Below are 19781 nucleotides of genomic sequence, written 5' to 3'. Positions count from 1 at the left end.
AAATACTTTATAGGAGTTAATAATATTAGTACTAAAATGTAATATTTTAAAGTTCCTTAAATTTTTCAGAGCCTAAGAAAGACTAAAACCCTGGAAGTAAAAAAAAAAAAAAATTATATGTTTTTATTGATTTCAGAGAAGAAAAGAGAGGGAGAGACAGAAACATCAATGATGAGAGAAAATCATTGATCAGCTGCCTACTGCACGTCCCCTCCTGGGGATTAAACCCACAACCTGGTCATGTGCCCTTGACCGGAATCGAACCCTGGACTCTTCAGTCAGCCGGCTGACTCTCTATCCACTGATGCAAGCCAGTTAGGGCAAAAAAAAAAATTAATATATGAAATTATTTACACATAGGAAGTGTCAGTTTTCACCTGAGAAAGGGTTAAAATAGTTATTTTCAAAGTTTTGTAGTGATTAGCATCCTGCAGAATGTATGTGAAAAATTATAGAGTTCAATACTAAAGTCAACAGAGAGATCTTATTCTCCAGTTAACATCCTCCTTCTCTCCAATGAGCTGACCTTAGACAACACTACGCCATTATGCAACTGCCATTTCCCCCTAGTGACACTACATTTTCCTAATGATGAATTACTTAATGATTGGGAGATTTAAAAACCATACAACTTGACCATTAAAATATCACACTATTTAACACTGTTTATCAGTAAATTAACTTAATGCTATCGATACCATGATTTAAGTTTCTATTATTTAAGTTATACCTATAATTTTTAAGAAAGGAGAAATTTTAGAGGCTTCCTTACATAAGGATTGTTAAAACTTTAATAAGACTTGAAAACTTCTCTGTCTCTGTTATTATGTGGAAAAAAATCTAAGAAATAGTATTTCAGGGGGTGATCCAGTGGGGGATAAAATACATAAGAATATAAAGAGAATCTGAATGCTCACATAATAAAAATTAATCATGGTGAATTGCTGTGGGGAGAATCATACACTTGACCCACATTGAAGACTGAAATATTAATCCATTTCTATGACAGAGATCAAGCTTCAGAGTCGCTTTTTATCCTCCTCATAATAGAAGCAACAGTTGTAAACCATAATGTTATAGTTCAAACAATGCCCCCCCGAAGACTTCAAATTTATTATAGCATTCATCTCCAAGACAAAAGACCTGGTGTAGGAAAAAAGCTCTTTTAGCAAAAAGCATGGTTGTTATTTATGGCTCAGATGCAAAGAATGAGTTTGGGGAATTTATCAGAGATGAAGGTATGAAATGTTTTAGCTTGTTCTTCTCTTTCTAATCCATAAACCATTTTCTCAGCCACCCAAGTGAATTCTAATGGAACAGAAATGATGAAATAATATTTTCCTAGCCCTTTAACACTTTTTCTTCTGTGGAAGTTTTAGTGAGATGAGAAGAATATGATTTCATAAAATTAAGAATATGTCCAGCAGCAGATAAGTATTATTTTCTAATAATATATAATTTAGTCTCCCAAGCAAAATTTAGTATTTTTTATGATAGTTTAGTTTTTATGTGTTTAATTCTTACAATTGTCATTATTATGGGCTATCATATAGAATTTTAAGATAAGTATATGTTTATTAAAATGACTTCAATAATATAGGCTTGATTATTTTCTCTAAAATCTTTTTGACTCAATAATGATTTTTTTAATACTCTTAATCATTAGATATATCTGCTTATCACTCTCCTTGAAATAAGAGCATGCCATAATCCAAACCATGATGACTTATAGACTATCTATTGTCCATCTTCTCTTTTTGGAATGAGCATAAGGCCACAAAAGGCATGTCTACTCCCCCAATGAGCAGCCAGGGAAAAGCTCTGTGCAGGTAGGAAGGTGTGGAATATGCCAGGATATAATGAAAATTCATTCTTTATACATACATATTATTTTTCTAAGATAAAAACATATTCAATAAAAATGATTGGGGGAAAATGTCAAATGTATTGACTTTCTGCTCAAGAAAATAAAATGTGCCCTAACCGGTTTGGCTCAGTGGATAGAGCATCAGCCTGCCGACTGAAGGGTCCCAGGTTCGATTCCGGTCAAGGGCATGTACCTTGACTGTAGGCACATCCCCAGTATGGGGTGTGCAGGAGGCAGCTGATCGATGTTTTTAACTCTCTATTCCTCTCCCTTCCTCTCTTTAAAAAATCAATAAAACATTTTTTTTTTAAAAAAAGAAAGTAAAATGCTTACAGTTTTGCCAGTTTTAAGGGTGTTTTAAGAAAGTTTCATGGTCCTGAGCACAGTGAGTGAGCTATACAGATGGCATTTGTTGTTTTCTTTCTTAATTCAAAAAAGGACAGGTAATTTTAGAACAAAATAAGGCAGCTGGAATAAAATATGGAATAATCTTTAAGCCAAAAACCCTTCCTGGCATTGTTTGATAGATGTTATACTACTCTATTGTTTGCCAAATTCCATTTCAATTGCTCAAACAGCTCAAGGAAAATGTGCTCTCTAGCTGGACAGTTTTTTAACATCATAATTAGTGGAATTAAGAACAATCCACCAGTCAGTTATCAACACCAGGCATTTCAATTGTACAGTTGCTGAGTATTGGTGCTTTTTGTCTTAGTTTTCATACTATAAATCCTTTGCCACAATTTTCATCTGTATTAGACTACTTTAGCTTGACATTGAAATAAAAGTTAATTAGTTTCTATGGTGACCTGTGCATTAAACATTGCAGTTTCTTCAGACTTGTAAATTCATTCCAACTTAGTATTCAGAATGCAATGTATATAAGCATTCAGTAAAATAAGTGTGAGTTTGTTTGCAGTTAAGATAGGATAGGGACTTGAGCCAGTTGTCAAAATTCATTTGAATACACAGTGTCAGTGAAAGATAGTCTAAATTTGATATCTATGTGCCTTGTATTCATCATATTTAAAGCTTTACTTCTATCTAATTTTTTTCTAGCCTCTTTAAAGATTTGATACAACACTCTACAAAAATATATCTTAATCTTCTAGGCTCAATTTAAGTGCAAACTGCTAAAAATAGACTGTTCCATTTAGCCAATAAACTGTTATACTCTTTCTCTCTAAAATAGTGGTTCTCAAACTTTTGTGTGCAATAGAAACACCTGTGGAACAATTTAAAAAATATGAATTTCTCATTCCCAACTCCAGAGTGTAAAATTCAGTATATTTAGGATGAAACCAATGAATCTACACTGATATAAAGCACCCTAGTTGATAATGATATTTTCTTTGTTAAGGTCATTTTTTAAAAAAAATAGAGTGTATATTGGATACTCTTTTACCAAATGTAGAAAAAAAATACTTTTAAGTTCTAAAGTTATCAGCATACCATGATTTTAGTACTCTTGTAAGAAAAAAAAGTATTCCTTATCCTTGGGGTATAAAAATCACACTACTCTGATTTTAACTCCTTTGGAGAAATAAATTATAATATTCAGAAAGAAATCTTCCATAAATATCAAATATGTTGGTTATTGATTTAAATTAATAACATGTGACAAGATCCTATGCATAAAGACCTTTCACAAAAAAGCAGATGATCTACATGAAAAAAAGAGGCTAAATTTTACTATCCACTATTTTCTACAGACAATAGTCTTTCTCTATCATGGGAAAGGCAAGCTGTAATACATTAGGCTTTGGGATTCTAATCAAAAACCTATAAACAATGTATAACTTACAAATGCCCTTCAGTGCATTAGAATACTTTTAGTACAGCTTTAAAATTTTAAATCAATCCTGCCATTCACTCCATATTATTTATCTTCAATTTCTCCATATTTTAAATGTCACTGTGTCACATTAAGTAATAAAAAGTTTAAAAGATTATAACCTGAACTTGGCAGATATTCACTGTCATTATCAGGCCTAAAATCCTTGCCTTCTTACATTTTCACTACCAGAGACTTACTTCTGGCTTTTGTTGATTCCATTCTTGAATGCACTGGAATCTTTGCATTTGTTGAACAACCTAAAATAACGTTGTGTTGTTTTAAATCAATTCTTACAGTAAGTTAATGGCATTTGAAGCGTTTGGTTCTTAATCACACTCTTTTGTCACCTATTTTAAAAACTATATTCTGCTGGTCTAAATCATCCTTTAATTTTATCAGTTATATCACTTATATCATTCATATGTCCCATAATCCAGTAACATTTCATTTTCTCCAATCTGTAGCTCCAAATGAAAATAAAGAAGGCATTCAAAAATTGATTTTATATGCGCTATAAGAACAAATTAAAACTAAGGTATATAAGAGGCTTTCTTATAAGAAAATGATCTATACTAAAATATGCTTGGGTGGTAAATGAAATTTATTTTCTCAAAATGTACCCCAAAAGTATGTGTTGTTTTCATTAACTTTTCCCCCTTGTAATGGCAATATGAATCTCTATTAACTAAAGCTAGTAAAGTCCATGTAAATATTAGCAATTCAGGACTGAGAATTTTATGGGAACAAAACTATGGGCAGAATAGCCAGGTGCCTCTGTCCAATAGAATACAGATCTTTCCTTGACTACATGGTTTTTGCTATAACACTACTCTCATTAGATTGGAATTTGTGTTAACTTCCCTGTACCAGGACTTACTAATAGGATTGGTAGCAATTATTATACTGAAATGAAATCAGCACAAACTATTAGATCTGTTTAAACAAGTTAAAAATAAACCTTGATTAAATGTTCTTTTATAAGAAGCTGCTCATTAGGGCTACATGGCCTTCAGAAAAATTGGTGTTTCATTAACATCAAAGAATGTATTGCATTTAAACTCCCTAGCCTAAAAAGTTATGTATAAAATAAAGTTTTAAAAATATCTTAGATAATGAAATTTTAGAAAACATCTTATGGCCCTTAGTTTAGTAGAAAGGCATATATTCTTAAAATTAAGAAGTACTAATAATGAGGTTTCAAAGAAAACCACCACCAAAAGCAGCAGTAAGCAAAACAAAAAAATCAGAAATCTTTGCCAGAATGATCAAATGATAAATATGCTCTAAGTTGAGATATAACTTTGCTGCAAAACAGTTGAATTAAAAGGTCATGTGGAACCCTGTTCAGGTAGCTCAGTTGGTTAGAGTATTGTCCCAGTATGTCAAGATCGCAGGTTCCACCCCAGGTCAGGTCGCATACAAGAATCAACAATGAATGCGTAAATAAGTAGAACAAATCTTTCTTTCTTTCTTTTCTCTCTCTCTCTCTCTCTCTCTTTCTCTCCTCTCAAATTAATAAAAATAATACTTTAAAAGGTCACGGGGTTATTTAATTCAAACAAGAACCCACTTTTACAATAAATCTGTCACTTTTGAACCATAGTAGTAGTACTTACAGAACTCTAGAAAGTAGAAGTATACCATTCTAGAACATAGAAATAACTCCCCCCTTATAACAATGAATCAGTAAACTATTATAACCTAACTTGGTGGAAATTATTGTTTGTGATAGATAACTTAAAACAATTAAGATGTAGAGCTGGTAAATATTAACTACATGGCCTACAAACTTATAGAAAGAATGAGATGAAATTTTTGTAATTTTCCATCTTCTTATCCCCAAACCATTTAATGGCACACACACACACACACACACACACACACACACACACACACACACATATTATCCCACCAGGATAAATTAAATATTAGTTACATAAAGATAAATGTTATTTGTATAAATGTGGACATCATCTCTATGGTTGAGGATAGGTAAAGGATGAAGAAAACTTATAGGTTTGAAAGGCCAACTGAATTATCAAAGATAATGAAATTCACAAAAACTAACTAGAGTTAACAGCAAATTGTTCCATTTAAAAAGTATAATTTAGGGTAGTTTTCAAGGTGTGTTTTATTTAATTTTCTGAACAGTATATGTATTTTTATTCTGAACAAACCATGCAGTAATTAGTATCATAATTTAATCTCTTCAGATAGACTGATCTCCTCTACAGTATACTTGCCCCCTTGCCTACAGTTATATAAATATGTTCTGGGTTGTTGTTTTTTTTTAAAGAAACAAACCTTCTCGTTTAAGTAATTAAGATTCCTTAATTAAACATACTAAGGGCATGGACAATGAAGTCTTTATAAATCTGTGAGCATGCCTAAAAGCAACAAAATCACACTTTTGTTAAGCATTTGTGTGTATTTTGCACAATTTTTAAAAGTTTAACCTCTGTAGATCAATGTGCTTCCTTAAAAGACTTTAATAAATTAAAGTGCAGAGAGCTTTTTTTCACCAGGCAGAAAAAGCTGATGAGACAGGTTTAGTTTAATCTCAGGCAATAGAAGTCATTAACCATTCTCTCAGGGATTAAAATATAGCTTGCCCTTTTCTTCTCTCACTTATCATTAGCATCACTTTAATCTCCTAGCGTTTCACACTGCTATTTTAATCATTACTTACTGCCTTTTGACAAGTGCAGAACATGCTTTTTCTCATTGAGGCAATATCCTGGTTTTAGCTGACAAATGTAGGACATAATGTAAAAATATCAAAGTGACATCTCTTAAACACACCTTCATCATAGAAATCTCTAAAGTTACAATATTCCTTTGTCTAGTATTTCCATGAAAATTATCACTTGAAAGGTTTATATCTTAAACAAAGAGAAAAAGTTTCTTCTGAAAACAACAAAAACTAGTTTACAAAAAAAAATATTAAACTGTGTACATGAGATCCAGAAATGTGTACGTAAGTATTGTTCTTTCTAAAATAGTCAGGAACTTCCAAGTATTTACAAAAGCAGTCTATTGTTTTAAAATAACTTTAATAACAACATATACAATATTGAAATGGCTACTCCATTTGATGCTTTGTAATCACATACATCTTAGGTTGAGTAAAACAAAATACTATCAGGAGTATGCCTAATTCTATTATCTCAATAATACCACTTCCCTGAAGATCAATAAGTATTATATAATACTTAAAAGAAACTATACATGGAAATAATAGTTACAACTATATTAACATATATCTTCTGAAAATCTATTGCAAGTGATACAACTAACTTTGTTGTTACATTTTCTAAACTGTTATTTTAGTTAAAAATAAAAACCATATGATGTTTATTAATGTTCTTTTATCTCATGACATGTTGTTTAATTTATGGAATCTCATTAATCTAATCTGCCTAAATCTGAAGTGGATAACAAATTTGGCATAAATCTTTGGGGATTTAGGAATTTAAGTTTCATATTGTCTTTAGATATAAGTATTATAAATATGAGTATATATTCTAGCATCTTTACATTATTCCATTTTAACTCCAAAGTGAACTAATGAAATATTTGGTAATTAACCAAATCTGACTTTTAAAACCAAAGCACCAATTTTTGGTAATGATCACTCACACTTGGCCCCAAGCCCTTTAATCTAGTCCATCTGTAATGATCTCATAGTACTTTCAGCCATTATTTAGCTGTTAGAAGAAAAAATATGTCTCACTATATGTTTCGACAATAAAATCCCTTCTTAAGCTTTACAAAGCAGAACAATTCATTATTTGATCTCTTTCCAGGTTCAAAGTCTGTCTTATTACAGTACTTCAAAGAAATATGTAATCAAAGACAAACAGCTGTGAAAACAATCTTTTATTACTTTATTATCATTGAGGACATATCTGTAGAGTAAACCAATGGAAATGGCATACAAATAATCTCTATTACGTTTGTTGTTTTGCATTTGTTCACAAACTGTGCATATTTATATTTAAAGTTTAATATTATTTCCTATAAATAAAGTAAAGGAACAGTCCAACAGTCCAGTCACTCTATTGTCTGTCAAAAAAAGCAACACACACACACACACACACACAACAAAAAACAATGACAACAGCAAAGAGTGAGTTGCTTTAATGTCAAACAAGTGTTTTTATAAAAGAAATTGGTATTCAAAATTTTCAAAATGATATTCAGTGATATGACTCTCTGGGTTAACATTACTCTCAAGTTAGATCATATTTTCTGATGTTTACACTAATCAGTGAGAATTTCAGAATTGTTCAAGTACAAATTCGTATACATAACTAAAATTATACATCAATTGTACCACTTGCCCTTTATTTTGAAAACAGACGCAAAATCAAGCAATTACTTTATAAGGCAGTAGCTGCATTGCCCAGTTTATTCCCATATTTTATGTACCACACAATAACATGGCCATGTCTTCACTTCTTAGAATGGAGGGTTTCTATCACTAACACGCAAATAGACTGGACCATGTAGCCTAAAGTGTTCCTTGGATGGGAAGACTCCCTTCACTTGCAGGTGTCAGAGTGGAAGAGATGATGTTCTGCTGCCCATTACGATAGAAAACAGATGGAGGCAGAAGAAGCAAGCATCTTCTGGGAACACATTATAGGATAGAAACCTTATAGGTTATTTCATTGTTCTGACACTGCATCGCTGTCCATATTTTACAGATGTGGAATATTAAAAAGCTGAAAAATTGCAACTCATTGCTGGGTTAACCTAACTTGCCCTTGCACTTTGTAGGAGACCCAGTGCCCTCCAGTCTAGAGCAAAGTTTCTAGGCACAGGTCCTCCAATGCTCTTGAAAGGCACTGCATGCTAACAAACCCAGCTTTTCTTCGAAAGACTCTAAGGCATAAGAGGGGACAAAATGGGTCACTATAACTCTCTGCAAAATTAAATTGGTGATTCATCAACAGAGGCCACACTTAGAAAGAGCATTATCTCTAGGCCTCTGCAAACATATCGGCAGTCCAGGAGAAGTGCGGAATCTGAGCTATTACTCTCATTGAAAGATGCTGGCTACCCTGGCTGGTGTGGCTCAGTTGGTTGGACATTGTCCCTGTGTGCCAGGAGGTTGCAAGTTCGATTAAGGTCTAATGGGCACATGCCTAGGTTGTGGGCCTCATGAGGGGCGTGCAGGAGGGAGCCCAGGTATGTTCACTTTCATATGGAGGTTTCTCTCAGTCCCACTCCCTTCCTCTCTCTTTAAAAAGAAAAAGTCAGTAAACTGTTCGGAAAAAAAAAGGATATGGCGGAAGGAAGCTGCAAATATGCTACCTCACACTGACAAACTGAAAAAATGGACAGACAACAATCATAAGCATGGCATTATGGCCATAGAGTCAAACCAGGTCATTAAGTCTAGGACATGAATTTTAAAAGATAATGGTATGTCCACTTCATTTTCTGCTGTCTCAGTATAATCATGAAAAGATTTAATATCTTTGTACTGATGTAAAAGTCTCTTTCTATAAATATAGATGGATAAGGACATGTACACACATACACATACACATTCAGACAAAAACACACATACATTACTTACACTATAGTAAATTATTTATGTAACATGGCCCTCAGTTGAAAAAGTGATTCTGAATTGAATATAATTATGCAGACTTTTGTCTATTTTAATAAGGATATAGGAAAGAAAGAAAGAAAAATGAAAGCAACAATAAATAGTATATAGAAATGATTTAACTAAAAAATTTTGTTGCAGGTAAACTGAGCTAAAATCATATTAGCATAAACATTGTATTCTCTATTTTAAATAACAATATAAAAATATAAAATTCCTAGAGACTCTGGTCAGCCAAGTGAAGGGATAATGTAGGAAATGAATTGCTTACTTGAAACCCTGATCCTTCATAGTACAACTTGGTTCAGTTTTACTGGTTACTAAATAAACAGTATCAGAATCGAAAATGCATTTAATGCATGACTCAATTTCCATAGAAGTTAATTTCCTGACTTTTCAGTTTGATTGCATCAGAAGTTATTCAGTAAAAGAGGGCAAAACAAAGCCAGTCACTCCTGCTTTGGAATAATTAAGCAGTAATTTGACCAAACATTTCCTTCCTTCCTGTGTATTTCTCAAAGTCACTATTACACTTCAAATCTTAGCAGAAATATTTTTAATGGGCACAATCTATAAGGGAAACAAATAGCTCATAGTAAAATTTTTCACCATCAGTGTTGGCAACACCATCATGAGACCACTTTTTACTGCTATTTTTAGGATGCATTTGAGATAAGCTTTTGGTTTTCAGGCTTTAGAATGACCATATTACAGAAGTGAGAGTAACCATCACTAATTTTCACACACAAGCTCAATATACAATTCAGTTAATTAATATGGGACACAACTTCTGGAAAATTAACTAAATAGGGCAGTGTTATAACTTTAAATGTTACTTTAACGCAGTTAACATATTGATTGTAAAAATTAGATTGTTTAATGCTATTCCAGAAAAAAGAAATATCAGTCTTTGAATTCTGAGGGTCCCAGATAATTTATCTACATTAAAAATGTATCCACCATTCACAAAATTATGTGAAACTGTCATATACAGCCTTTGCCTTTTAACTATTTTGAGAGCAACTTCTTACATATCCTTTCATTACTGAACAAAATTAAAAAGTACATTCCAATCCCCCTTGCCCAGTTTGAAAAACTAGTATTTATTCTACCCCCCAATAAACCCTGCTATTGTTTTTACTTTGCAACTCAACTAACTTTTTTTTAGTTGTTATCGTTCACCTCTGCTAAATGACTTCTTATGTGACTTGGTCTGTAAATCTTGTTTTTCCTTCATCATTCCCCACTTCCACTCCATCTCAGAAATCTCAAAGCCTCTTGGCCTGTGATCCAAACATCTGATACGCACCCTCGAAGCTCTCCATGCGTACGCATTATTTTTCTATTTTAATGATCAACCAAAATTTTGCTACTGATTCTCTCAGCCTCTTGTTATCAGTCTCTTGTCCCTCTGTTTACAACAATCACCCAATGGTTACTTTCAGGTACAGTTCTGTTAACTGAGGAAAGGTGAGCTCAGAGAGCATCTGTGTACACCTCCTTCTGGGAGGCAGTGCCTTGGAGAGGAGAGAGAGCCAGACAGTCAGGACTTGTGCCTGTCTCCACCACGCTGCTTTGTAACTTGAACAATGAGTCTCAGTTTCCTCAATAATGAAATGGAAACAATGATATCTACCACCATCATAGGGATATTATAAAGATTAAATGGACATTTTCTAATTTTTCATGGTACAGTGTAGGTGTAATCAAACTTAGTATCATTTCTCCTCTTCTTGGAAATTGTGTGCCAATAAGAAAAGAAGTATTCTCAATTACAATATCCTTGATTTTTAACAATCCATGTAAATCCATATAAATGACAGCATCTGTATATGTCCACCATTTAAAACACAAACATTAATCCAAACATATGGGTCAGGGTTACATTTTTCCTTAAGTTGTTTTTTACTAGACAACCTATACAAGACTTGCTGACCTCTGCCAAGTATTCAAAATTTTAAATATTTATGTATAATATTCCCCCCATGCTACACATAGATTGTCAGTATATATGAATTATTAAATTAATTTATTGTATAATAAAAACTTTAGAATGCAAATGGACCTTATGAATTAATTAGTTAATCCTCTCAGTTTACAAATGAGAACCCTTCATTTGAATAGATTGCTCAGCCCGTAATAGTCATAATAGAAGCCAAATTTTTGACAATGCACTTATTTTTCTATTTTTTAATACTTTGATTTTTATATAACTCAAATGCAATACTAAAGATATATATATCATCTTCTCCTTTGACTATAGAGCAAATGATAGAGAAATTAACTCATTTGTTTTCAAATTTTCCCTTAGTGACCAATGGGACCACTCACTAGTTCTTTAATTAACAGTCTATGGATTATAGTTCTACAATGTTTGCCAAAAATGCCTCCAATTTAAAGAAAATTTAAAGTGGAAAAATTTAGTAAAAAATCCTAGCTTTCAAAAGACATAACTTGTTTCTTTTATAATAAAGTTTATTCATGATTAATATTTATTTTTATACTAAAATAAATAAATGGAATTTGCAACTTTTCTCCATTATATATGTATGCAAAAACCATCTCTCTCTTAAGATACATAGCAACGTTCATGAGAACTGTTTATATTCATCAAGTCCATGTTTAGATTATTTCTAAAATATATAACTTGGAAACAAACAAACAAAAAATTTGCCCCATTATACACCATAGGCTTATTATTCTAAGAGGAACACTGGTCTAACATGCCTTTGATTTGTCAGGTGACTACTAAAGGAAGGTAGATAGTAGAAAATTTGAGTTTTATGTGATATTTTAATTGTAGTACTTCAAATCGATTTAGAAGAGGAAGGTGGTGCCATTCTGAAGGTGACGACCTCCCCACAATGAAATCCCTCACACTAAGGATCTCCTTCATCACTCTCCAGAGAGGAGAGGAGGAAAAACAAGAAGTGCCTGGTGCAGAGCCCCAGTTCCTACTTCATGGATGTGAAATGCCCAGGATGCTATAAAGTCACCACCATCTTTAGCCATGCACAATCGGTAGTTTTGTGTGTTGGTTATTCCACTGTTCTCTGTCAGCCAACAGGATGAAAAGCAAGACTTACAGAAGGATGCTCCATCAGAAGGAAGCAGCACTAAAAGCCCCTCAAATCAGGATGAGTGGGGAACCATCCCAATAAACACATATGGATACAAAAAGAGAGAGAAGGGGAGAGAGGGGGGGCAAAAGAAAGAAAAGGAAGGTGCTTTTATCTTTCAGCAAGACTTGAATGCCATTTTACAAAATTTAGCTTTTATTTTTTTATTCTGTCCCATCTAATTCACACTTTCTTAGAGTTATAGATATACTAAAATACCAAAAAAATAACATATAAAGCAATGGGTTAAATACATAAAACAAGAATGAACTAAAGAAAAAATTTTGAGAGTTATATTTTGAATTTTAGAAAAAAACATGACCTCACTCACAGATATTTGAAACAAAACAACTATAGAAACTAGAATGCAGAAGATGCAAGGTTAAACATACTCTGGTTAAGGCATGTCAATTTATCAGACTCTGCTTATACTGAAGAATCCTTTCAGAGTACTGTGCATATAACCTAGATCATATCAGCAGCTCAACTGAGGAGCATAACATTTTGTGAGCCATGGAGTTTCTTGTTTTCTAGCCATTTCTCTTCCTTTTCCCCTTCATTTCCAGATAACTGCCTGAAAACTCAGCAAAATATTTCCCTGTCTCTTTCTTTCCCATTCTGACCACCTCTTCTCAACTGAATCAAGTTATTGTGTGTTTCCACTTGTGCTAATCTCAATTTTTTAAAAATATATATTTTATTGATTTTTTTACAGAGAGGAAGGGAGAGGGATAGAGAGTCAGAAACATCGATGAGAGAGAAACATCGATCAGCTGCCTCCTGCACATCCCCCACTGGGGAAGTGCCCGCAACCCAGGTACATGCCCTTGACTGGAAACGAACCTGGGACCTTTCAGTCTGCAGGCTGACGCTCTATCCACTGAGCCAAACCGGTTTCGGCTGCTAATCGCAATTTTTGAACACACACACTGAATTATACAGATTAATGTCTTCCCCCAACTAAACTGGGAGTTTCCTGAGAACAAAATATCTTTTATGCATCTCTGGAAAACTTTCGTCTATTTTAGTGCCTGGAATAGACTGAGTGCTTCACAAATGTTTTATGTATGAACTATGAATAAATAGATGAATGAATGAATGAATGAATGAGGATAATGAGGACAAAATAGGATGGCATATGTTAAAAAAAAACAACTCTGTAAACCATAAAACATTACATACTCCATTCTTAACCCAAGTTGGTGAAGAGGGGTCAGGAGTAAAAATTTTAGAATAGTCTTTAATTTGATGTTGTGTCTATCCTATGTAATAAAAGCCTAATATGCTAAATTCCAGTCAACCAGTCAGCCATTCAACCAATCAAAGTGTAAGATGCAAATGATATGCTAAGACTCCCTAAACCACTTGCTATGACATGCACAGACCACCAGGGGGCAGACAGTCAACCGGTCAACCAGTTCTATGACATGCAATGACCACCAGGGGGCAGAGCTCCGACTGGTAGGTTAGCTTGCTTCTGGGGTCCAGCCTATCGGGACTGAGAGAGACAGGCCAGATATGCCCTGGAGCCCGCCTGTGGTCCCTCCCCAACTGGCCAACCTCCTGCGTTCCTCCCTGGCTCCAATCATGCACCAGTGGGGTCCCTCAGCCTGGCCTGCACCCTTTTGCAACCCAGGACCCCTCAGGGGATGTCGGAGAGCTGGTTTCAGCCCAATCCTGCAGGCCAGGCTGAGGGACCCCACTGGTGCACAAATTCATGTACCGGGCCTCTAGTTTTTAATAATGCAGAATTGAAACTCTCACATGTCTTCCATGTTTATCAGGTTATAATAAAGGCCACACATTTGATTGCCTCAAGCAACAGGCAGTGAACAACCAGATCTCATGGAACTACAGTGAACCTGCACATAGATCCCACAGAAAGTTGAGAAACACTGCTCACCTCTAGTCAATTGTTGCCACGGCAACACAGAGGCCAATTTTCTAAGTTTCTTATATGTACAACTCATGATTTTTATTTGAAATCTCCATTCTAAAATTGGCTTTTTATTCATGTGGTTGAAAAAATGTCTGGACTGAGTAAAATATGTCTATGAGATACAACATAGCAACCTCAGTTTACTATAGCATTTCCTTTTTTTTTTTCAGTTTTCTGACACAGAACATACCTTTGTTTTCTTTATTATGGATCTTACTATATTTTTTAAATGTTGAATTGGATCAGATCACACCATCTTCAGAAAGCTTCAATGGCACTACACTGCTTACCATGGTAAGCACCGATTTCTCAATCAGACCTTCATTTCTCAATAAACTATGTCCCCAACATTTAAACTATCACTTCATCTTCTGTTTCTTAAATTTCAGGTGAAATGGACAAACTCCACTCCTTCCTTTAGAAATGGGATTTTAAATTTTGCTACAGACAAGAAAAAAGATTAAATTTAGTTGGTACTGTATTATATACAAACAAAATCAAGACCTCTGCTCATATATTCCTATCATAGAATCGACAGAGGTCCCCAAAATGTAAGATCAAAGAATTTAAACAGTAAGTCTATGGGGATTAAATTAATTTGAGAAATATCTACTGAGCTGTTATGGATCAGATATTGTGTCAGGTAACCAGAATACATAGATTATAACAGATAGTGCCTGCCCTCCAGATATACAGCCTTTAGTAGAAATGAGACAAAAGAATAAATGGTTACAACAGATTATAAACGGCGTGATTGGAACTAAAAATCTTTCTATGGTATACTTAGCTCTTACAGAGATTAGAGCAGAGAAAGTTTTATAATAAAAGTATCACTGAAGCTGGCACTTGAAGAATAAATGGAAAAAAATGTAAAAGAAAGATAAAAATGTAATTTACATTATATTGAAGAATTTTTTTTTCTTTTGAGAGGCATTTAAATGGAAACAGGATAATAATAACTCTACATAATGTATATTTGTATACTTGGCTCTTATCCTGGAAGAAGCAATATAGATTTTCCAAAGTAAAGTAATAAAACCCAAAGTTAAAATAAGTATTAGCATTAAAGTTAAAACTTAAGGACAACAGTATAATGAATTTGAGTTTTTAATATATATCATAGCACAATAGTTGGCTTCATAATAGTGACGTCAAGTATCTGAATAAAAAATTTACTATATGCAAAGAGTATGTTTGTACTCATTTCCAACCTCTTATGTTTGAGATTTTTTTGACTACTAGAATTTCAGTTTATAGGCAAAACAGTGTCTATCCCCTATAGGTACTCCATCCTCAGTGGTTCAATAAGTCAATTCATAGAAAATGGGTAAATGGTTAAATATAGCACTGGAATAAAAACAGAACAAATATGCTAAGATTTGTTGTCAGGAATTTCATAATTGTAGGTCTGAATTGCTCCACAAAATGCTCTGTTTTCCCTTATGTTCATGAGATCTACACCCACTCGCATAAGAAAAGAGAGTATATTTGGGTTAACCAAACTGAGGCCTATCTGTCATTTCTTACTCCTCTCAAACTATTTCCAATCTTTTGAATTCAATCACTGTGATTATATCAGTTCTCTTAGAAGACTACTGTCCTCTCCTACCCTTTTCTCTATATATTTAAATTCATCTAGACATGCTCATTAGCCAAAGAGAGTTTTGTCATTATGAAGCACTAGAAACAGAGGTAAATCCCCTGCAGATTTTCTGATCCATTTCTTGACCTATTTTTAAAAAATAACCAGGTTCCCTAACCTTCATCACAGAGAGTTTCTGTCATAATAAAATGTACGGGTAAGTAGAAGAGCCACTTGCTGAATTATCTAGATTTGTTCTAAGATTTCAACAATGCCTAGTTCCTAATTGACAACTTTTCCTCTTTCTGAACTAAATAAGTAGAATGATGATAAATAGAAAAAGGAGAAACTTAAGAAGTATTTCTAAAAATATATAATGGAATTCAAGGAACATAAAATATACTAACAAAGTCCTTTGAACTCTCTAAAAATTCAGTTCATTCTATATTTTTTACTTTGACAGTTGCAAAATATAAGAGAATTTTAAACCACAAAATTAAAAAGGGAACAATTAGCTCTTGAATTCTCAAACATATATACTCCTCTAAATTATTAAGAACTCCTGGTATATCTTTGTCAATTATTTTACTTCTCACTAATTATAAAGAAAAAATATGGAAATATGTATTTCCGACATCTGCTGGTGAATCATTCAAGAATTTTTTAATCCTGTTAACATGCAAATATGATTGCTGTAAACCCTTAAAAATCATCATCCTGAAACTAACCCAGTGTCAAATGTACATTATGCATTAAATTAGTTTTTAGAAAGTTCTCTTTACATTACTAACCGGTTTTAAGATAATAAAGCCAGACATAGGCTTCCTGATGCTATTTTTAATGACAATCATATCTGTCTTATAATGTTAATGTGTTCTTAAAGCCCTGTGCAGTCTTGTATCAAGAAGATGTTTTCACTTCATGTGTTGGATCACTGCTTTTCAATAAAGCTGAAAAGACTCTGTTGACAGGTTCAGCTCATTGCACAAAGCCTGAAAGGCCCAGTGATTACTAATGGGAGCGTATGGTCAGAGCTAACATCCATAATCCCAACTTCTAGAAAGGTATCTTCACATTTTCCTCTCAGCATCTTCCTTCTCTTCACATACTCAAATTTCTAACATCTTTTTTCTTCCTTGCTCTCTTCTCAACCAACCAATCCTATGCTATTTCCAACCATGAATTCTTCTACTTCCTACCCAACTATCCTTCAAAATAATCCCACTGCTGTCCCTGATATCTATCTATCTATCTATCTATCTATCTATCTATCTATCTATCATCTATCTATCATCTATTTATCTCTCTTTCTTCTCACAGACAATAGCAAAGATCAGGCCATTCAGGAAATAACATGAAGGGCAGGCATTAATGAATAACTGCTTAGAATAAGGCAAGTGAGAATATAAGGGGGCTAAAGGAGAAGAAGAAAAGAGAGAGAAAACAAGTTATAAATGGAGAAGTTAAAAAGACAACTGGGCCTAACATACCAAGATTTAGGAGTAAGCAAAGGGAATACTATTAGTCCTTGCAAAATAAAATACATGCTTGAGTAATCCATATCAGTTGGAATGACAAGCCATAGGTTTTAAAAACCACAGTTTATGTATATGTGTATAAAAACATTTAAGTCTCAGACAATAAACAATCATTGTTGTGAATGCAGATCAATATAGCTTCCACAGTTAAGATACTTTGAAACTGAAAATGTTAAGTAGATTGCTATTACTGCCTTACATCCCATCAGGATGAAACTACAGGAAGTGGGAGTAGACATGGCAGCTACAGCTTCAAAGCCAGTTAAAATGAAGTGTACTTTGTCAGATGAGAAGAAAATTAAAATATTCATTTCAGATCTAATGATTCAAGCATATTGCTTGGATGCTCAAAAAGTCAAAATAGAAACTGAATAGATCAATACGATTAGATCTTTAGAACTTAGCTGAAAATGGCATATGCATCAATAGTTAATATTAATTCCAGAAATAACCTTGAATATATATTTTAATCAGATATATAGATTGACTTAGAAAGAACACTAGAATGACTAAGACACAAATTAATAACATTTTTCTCACTGGTTATTAAGTCTAACCTCCTTGACCTGAAGACTAAGCCTCCCCATGATATTTAAAATCTGTTATGTTATAAGCTGGGTTATATAAAACTTCTACAAGAATATCAGGAAGGAAAACATTCAGCCTTTCTATTGTTTCTTCTTTTTGTTGATTGTGCATGTTAAACTGACAATACTTATTTAAACACTTTTTTTTTTTTTAATCTGACCCTTTTCTTCCTGGACCAAGGAATTTTCTCCGTCACAGAGTAATAGAGCTTGAAAACTTCAGCATCAGCAGGGAAGGCAGGCACTCCTTAGCCAGCCACTGTGAGAGAGAGAAAATGCAATTAAGGTTCCCACCAGGGAGAGAGAACTAAACAAAACCTGCGTCTTCACACAAGAGCCTTTCTCTTCAATGCGAACTACAAGGCCTCAAATCTTGTTGTGCGATGCAAGCATTTAGGACAACACACTTTCAGATTTTCTCACAGCAGATCAAAGTAAATAATGCAAAGGCAGCAAACAAAAGGGAAAAATCCAGTGTGCCTACATTAAAAAGAGATTACAGGGTACTTACAAGTGATTGAAGGAATAGGTGACATTTTAAAAACATAAAACCAAGTACAAATAGCAAATAGAGTCTAGTTGCGTTATTTTAGCTAGAGTAACAAACGACAAATGACTTATCATCAGTGTGAAATTTAGATAAGGTAATTTGACTTTATTCTACTACTTTCTACACCTAACATTATTCATATTCCCATCTCTCCCTTTCTAGGTTTTAGGATTTTCAAAGCCTAGAGACAAGACAACTGAGATAGGGAACCATTAAAGTTATGAGCCTTCTCAAACGAGTGCCCCAGACTACGCAAAGCACCCTGTGATTGGAGATGTGGCATCGCTCCACTTCCCTCTTTCTCCCGAGGACAGTAATCAGTCATAAAAGCAGCTCTCCTCCTTCATATCAAGCCAACAGCTGGAACCTCTTCTGCAATGTTGAATTTAACGCAAACCCCTTCCTGGGCACTGAACTGAGTCTTGGTGGTCTGTTCTACAGTCTTCAATGAATACTTCAGGGCCATAGTTTACCCTTTACTTTTTTGTAAAATTCCCATTGACTTTCGTGCAACTCAATAAAAGAAGCAAGGGTTGAATATTATCCTTTAATGCCAAATTGACTACGGTTGAAGAGAAGGAATGGAAATCTGGGAGGCCCATGTCAATAAACAAAAGACAAATGCTTGGGAGACTTAAAAACTAAAAACTAAAAAAAAAAAAAAAAAAAAAAAAAAGCTTCAGATAGGATATTTGAACTTCTTTTTAAAATATAATGATACAGTGGGGTCTAGAATTTAGTGATACGTAAGTTGGTATATAGAGCATATATAATATAGGATTCATGCACCTGTGGGGTCCCTTGGCATAGCCTGTGGGGATTGGGCCGAAACCAGCGGTCCAACACCCCCTGCCACTCCTGTCTGCCACTGCAGCTCATCCCAGCCCCACTGCACCTGCCTGCCACTCTGTAGGCTCACTGCTGCGATCCCGCTGTAGGAGCACACTGATCACCAGGGTGCAGCTCCTGCATTGAGCGTCTGCCCCCTGGTGGTCAGTGCATGTCATAGTGACTGGTCATTTGGTTGTTTGGTCATATTTATTATATACAATAATTAATATGCAATTTTATATAATAAAGTACATGCATATATAATAAAATATATGCAATATTAGTACATATAATATATATAGTATATAGAG

General features: G+C 34.0%; 1 protein-coding gene and 1 pseudogene across 1 annotated transcript in view; one reads left to right on the top strand and one right to left on the bottom strand.

Moving 5' to 3' along the window:
• The window catches only part of DACH1 (dachshund family transcription factor 1), a 445250-nt gene that overhangs the window by 346165 nt on the left and 79304 nt on the right, over positions 1 to 19781 (bottom strand). The gene's annotated exons all lie outside the window — the stretch shown is intronic.
• Positions 12200 to 12444, top strand: LOC118651119 (annotated as a pseudogene).

The sequence above is a fragment of the Myotis myotis genome, unplaced genomic scaffold (genome assembly GCF_014108235.1).
Source record: "Myotis myotis isolate mMyoMyo1 unplaced genomic scaffold, mMyoMyo1.p scaffold_m19_p_3, whole genome shotgun sequence".
Taxonomy (NCBI): Eukaryota; Metazoa; Chordata; class Mammalia; order Chiroptera; family Vespertilionidae; genus Myotis; species Myotis myotis.
This window is presented reverse-complemented; position numbering and strand designations above follow the sequence as displayed.